This window comes from Arachis stenosperma, chromosome 8, assembly GCF_014773155.1.
Source record: "Arachis stenosperma cultivar V10309 chromosome 8, arast.V10309.gnm1.PFL2, whole genome shotgun sequence".
NCBI lineage: Eukaryota > Viridiplantae > Streptophyta > Magnoliopsida > Fabales > Fabaceae > Arachis > Arachis stenosperma.
This window is the reverse complement of record NC_080384.1, coordinates 4672547-4678546: the sequence shown is the minus strand read 5'-3', so window position 1 is coordinate 4678546 and position 6000 is coordinate 4672547.

The window sequence follows — 6000 nt, the reverse complement described above, 5'->3', positions numbered from 1 at the left end:
CCATGTCTATGCCAAAAGTGGATTGCATAGGGCCTTAGTGCTGTGTTGGAGTAGGATTGTGGCTAGGATCAGAAGCATCCTCTAATTGATGGCTTGGACAGTCATTTGTTGTGACAGAAGAAACACTCTTAATTATGTGTGAACTAACTAGAGTGTCTTGTTCATTTAAGGTGCATGAATTTTGATGAAGGCTGAAGTGACTTTTGGAACAAAAGTAGGAATAGGATACTTTGAAAAATAAAAAGAACTATCTGCATCCATCTTAGTTAAGTCAAGCTTGTTAGTAACAGATTTAGAGAGAAATAAATCAGAATGAGAAAACTGAGATTCATCAAATTTAACATTTCTAGTAATATATATTCGTCCATTAGGTGATAGACATTTATAGTCTTTGTAATTAGGGACATATCCAAGAAACACACACTTATGTGATCTATAATCTAATTTATTCTGATTATAAGGAGTAAGAAGAGGAAAATATGCACTGCCAAAGACTTTAAGAGATTGATAATCAGGTTTCTATTTAAATAAGACCTCAAAAGGTGATTTTTATGACAAAATAAGAGTTGGTAACCTATTTAATATTTATCAAATAAGTAGTTGTAATAACATCTTCATTCCAAAAAATCTTTGGCATTTGAGCAGTGGATAACATGGCTAAGCTCATTTCTATCAAGTGCATATGTTTCATTTTTGCTCTTCTGTTTTGTTGGGGGATATATGGACATAAAAAATGATGTTGAATACCTTCTTGTGCAAGATATATAAAGAAAGCTTTGGAAGTATACTGATTGCCATTATATGACTGTAAAGCCTTTAATTTGCAATCAGTTAGGTTCTCTATAAAATTTTTATATTGAATGAAATCTATAAAAACTTGAAATTTGTGAGAAAGTAAAAAAAAAATACATGTATGTCTTGAGAATGCATCAATAAATGTGACATAATACTTGTAATCAAGATGAGAAATAATGGGAGAGGGTCCCCAAACATCCGTAGAAAATAATTGCAATGGTGAATTGTAAACGGTTAAAGAATCACTATATGGAATAGAATGCATTTTGGCCTGAACACAATTTTCACAAAGACTAGACTTCTTATTATCAATACTATTATCAAAAGGAATGTTACATTGTGATAGAACAAGATGTATAGTTTTGATGGCAGTGTGTCTTAATCTCTTATGCCACAAATCAGAAGAAGGAAGAGAGATAGAGAAAGCTTTAAGACATGAATTTGTTTGTGAATGATAAAGGACAACAATGTTAAAACTGATATAAGCCTCCTTGCCTAAAACCTTGCAGTAGAACCTTCTTGGTGAACTAGCATTTAACAAGGCATGAAATTCAAAATAAACAAAGTTATCCTCAGCAAATTTAGATACCGAGATCAGATTCTTGGTTATATTAGGACAGTGAATTAACTTTAGTAGAGAGAATCATCTTTTAGAAGATAAAGAATACAAAAGAAGTGTCCAATATTAGATATAGAAATACATGTTCCATTACCAATCTGCACTTGTTCTAGCCCTATGTATTTAGATGATGCAATCAAGTTAGATTGAGAAGAGTTTACATAATGAGATGTACCTGTATCTGGATACCAAGTTGGGTCAGGGTCAGTAGATGGTGCAACAAGAAATGCAGCAGGATTGTGAAAGGTATTTGTAGGTAGAGGAGGAGTAGATGCAATAAAATTCACTTGTGATGAAGTGGAAGCAATCGATGAAAGAGAGTTGTAGTTGTTCATTCGAGTGTCTTGATTTTGTGATGGTGGAGAAATCTGTTGGTCAAATCTATGAAAATAGTGCCAAGCAATATGTCCAAATCAACCACAAACTTGGCATTGAGGTCTTAGTTGTTGATAAAAAGACCTGTCACCTCTAAAAGGCCGACCTCCACCTCTCCTCCTTCCTCTCATCGGACTGCCTCTCATAGTATTTGGCATAGAAGAAAAAGAACTTTGAGTAAAATTAGCTTGTATAAGAATATTATTTGGCTTTCTGAACTTATTCATCATGTCATCATGAGTCAATACCAGAGTTTGCACTTCACACAGACTATACATTTTAGGTTTCGCATTGATTGTGATTAAAAGACTTTGATAGTCTTCATTTAAACACTCAAGAATAGCTTCTACATGTTTGACCCTATACTTGATGGATTTCTTGAAATATTCTTCAATCTTTCCCCAAATTTTATAAGTAAACATGCACCAAACCATTTTACTCTTGAAATCAGAATCCATAGAGGCGAGCATCCATGAGCCGAGATTATAGTTGTCCTGCCTCCATTTTTTGAATTGTTGAGATTCAATCCCAGCTTGCTGATTTGCCGTGGAATCAAATTGAGGAGGAATTCATGTTGGATGGAGATGATCTTCAAGATATTGTCCTCGAATTGCAAAGAGAGCTTGTTGTTGCCAAGTCTTATGATTATTCTCACCAAGTTTGTCACTGATTAGGTGTAAGAGTTTCTGATTAAAGAAATTTGGGGGAAAATTGTTGATAACAGAAGAGGAGGGAGGAGTGTTGATGGAATTGGAATTGGCAGAATCTTCATTGGAGGAAGCCATGGATCAAACACCTGAATCTCGTGATAGCATGAAAGGATTCTTGCAGCAGTAACTTTGATAGTAGAAAAGTAAAAGGAAGAATGGGAAATAAAAACTAAATAGCAATATTGAATTGAGTTCAGAAAAATAATGAGTCACTAAAAAAACCTAAATAGAATTCTACTTCTCTACTTATATAGCACACTTAAACCAAGACTACTCCTCTACAATTGTCATAACTAATCACCCTGATTCTTGATTATCTTGACTCTTTATAACCAAAGAGTTACACTCCTTGAAAGCGACCACTGCACGCCTCATTCTAGAATGACGATTCACTTTAATTTCCTTTTTGTTCGCGTTTGTGTTCCATCATCTCTATTCTCATCACCACTTCACTACACCTCCGCAGCATCCATCACAACTCACCTCGATTCTCCGCCATTGCATGCTCATCACTGTTGCCGCGCCTCTGGCTGCCTCCTCCGTGTCATGTGCTCGCATCTGAGCTCGTGTCTCTCGCTTAAGTGTTTGCTCGAGCTGTGATTTCTACTCGTGTCGTCGCGGCCTTCCCCCTCTTTGCGTCTCAACAATAACCACTAAAGAGAGTTTAAATTGTCTTCTGTAACTTTGTTCATCTTTTTCGAACACAATATTTTTTTTTCAGGTAAGGATTTGGGTTTAGGATACCTCAGTATTTTAATGAAGTGTTTATACATCTATGATTGTTTGACATCTCCATTATAGAAATCTAGGTATTTGGGTTTATTTGGGTGAGTTTCTAAAAAGAATCTTTTTTCGAGTTTTTTTTAAAAGATCTTATAGAAAAATAAAAGTAATTTTATGTTTGGATATCTTATACAAAAAGATATTTTTCAATTATGTTTTGACATAACAATAAAAAATACTTATTTATTTATTTATTATGTATTTTTTTAATAAAAATAATCTTTTAAAAAAAATATAAATTATAGTTTCTCAAAAAAGATTTTTTTATGTTTTTAGTGCTTACTTTTATTACTAGAAATTTACTAAATATGCTAAAAAATAGAAAAATATTTTTTTATTGAAAAAGATATTTTTTATCAACTTAATGACATTCAAACAAATATTTTATGTATATTTTTTATATACTTTTTTTCCTTTTAAACTGTTAATGTTGTAATTGACTTTTTACTAGAATTTATGGTTTGTCAATGTTTACGTTTGAATTTTTATTTTTTATTTGTTATTTAATTTTTATTTTTGCCGAATTCTGGCTCTGTTGTGAGTTATTGGCATGAGGATTTGTGCTAAATTTAAAAAATTTTGTCAAATAGTTATGACATGAATTTTGTTGTTAGTGTGTTATTTGAATTGGATAGTTCCATATAAATCTCATGTGAAGAACAATGTAAGAATGTTGTGAGTGGCTAATTAATGTTTAGTGTTTGATTATTTTTTTCAACAAAGACTAAAGAGATTAAGCTTAAGTTTCAGATTTTTTATTTATTTATTGTTACTTTATTAATATTTTGGTCTAATGCATACATCTCATTCTTGTTTTCCATTTCTATTTCATTCGAAAAGTGATTCCTCTTTATCTTATTTTGTTTTTTCATCCTTTTTCGTTTGCAGCATTTTCTTTTTACCCGTGTTAAATCATTAGGCATTATATGAAAAACACACTCACACTATAAACTCACATACCTAACACTAAAATTTTTTTATTATTTAGTCTATACCAAATTTCGAATCCAAATGTAAGGTATCAAGAGGCACAAAGTTTTGTCACTCGAACAAACCCTCAGCAGCTATACATAATTGTATTTTGAAGTTTTTTTTTTTTTTGGACGTGAATTGTATTTTGATGTTATACTTTTTAAATTTGCATAATGGGTCAAAGAGAGAGTGTCAAGATGACAGTATTCGTTTCTTTTGTTTTTTTTTTTATATTTTTTATTATATAGTATTCAGCTCTTTGTTTTAATGGATACGGGCTTCGCTTATTTCATGTTATGGAGATTCCAAATGGGCCAGCTTGTTAAAAAAATGAACAAGATTAATTGATTCTCTTTATTTTCTTGTCCATATTTATATTCTTATGCTGCTAGACTTTAGTATTTTAGAAACATTATTTTTATATTGACTTTGGGTATTAATTTAGTTTGATCAATTGTTTTATTGCAGAAGTTTTTGAATTGTGAGGTTGAGCATAAATACTATATAATATTGGTCTATCTGTAATTCTGTATTGCTGCTTTAATTTGGTGGGTGTTTTTTTTCAATAATTGTTTGAAAGGATCTTATGCAGTCATATACATACTTGATTGATTGTTTTTCAGTATAACTAGTTAAAAAGTACTTCATTGAATTGGACAATGTTCCCTATTGCTTTTTGTTCAATGTTTCGCTTCTTAATCTGCCTGCTTGTGTGTTAATTACAGTTCTAATTCATTTTATTTCGGATGTTAATTATTGTTCTCACTGTTCACTCCTCTTTGTAACTTTATAATATGCTTTACCTTGTGGCAGACTAGAGAATACTTTAGTATCAACATTTTTATTTTGTGAGCTTTGAATGCAATAGTGCTTAGCATCATGGATCAAGTTTAGAAATGTTGATAAGATTTTCTGATTTAGCTATAATTATTGAAATTGTTTGAGAAATATTTCTGATTTGAATATTGAAGATAGAATAAAAGTTGTTCTTAGTATTGTGAGAGACAATAATTAATTGACATAGTGCCTTTCCTGCCTGAATATGGGCGAACTATGTCTCGTCTTCTTGAGGTCGCTGGCCGATCTCCTTGACGTGTCACAATGAACCTCGGCCACCAAATGAAAACGACGGGGAGAGCACCTGCAAAAAGCACTCCGACGCTCAAGTTAGTTAAGGACAATTATCTGAGGAAGATCTTTTGTTTTTGAACGAACTTACCTCTGCATACTCTGATTATTCCCTTTTATAACTTGGAGATGATGATGACCGTTTGGGTCTGAATTGATCGTTTTTATGTAACCGATCAAAGGGGTTTAATGCCATAAAGTCGGCAGAGTTAATGCACGGAGTTAATGTGCCGATTTAAAAGGAGGTCCGCCGAGCTATAACTCATAACCGATGTATAACGGTTATATCACAGCCCCCAAGCTTAGCCTGGACTTAAATGAGGCAGGTTGAGCTTTCGAATCCATATAGCCGAGTTATAGCTCGGAATAAGGATGTAGCCCCCAGTTCAACTTGACTCATTGTAGATAATGATGAAAAATTTATTATTTATTTAGAATAGTAACAGCCATGATGGTTCAAATTAATGATTGTCACTGCTTTTCAATGCAGGGTTCAAGTTCCTAAGTGAGTTTGGAACCGTTGTAAGTGGGGTTTGGATTAATGGTCATGATCGTAGCCTGGAACTGAAAGGGTTTCATTAAATGAAAGGCCAAAAAGAATTTGATTTTCAAGTTACA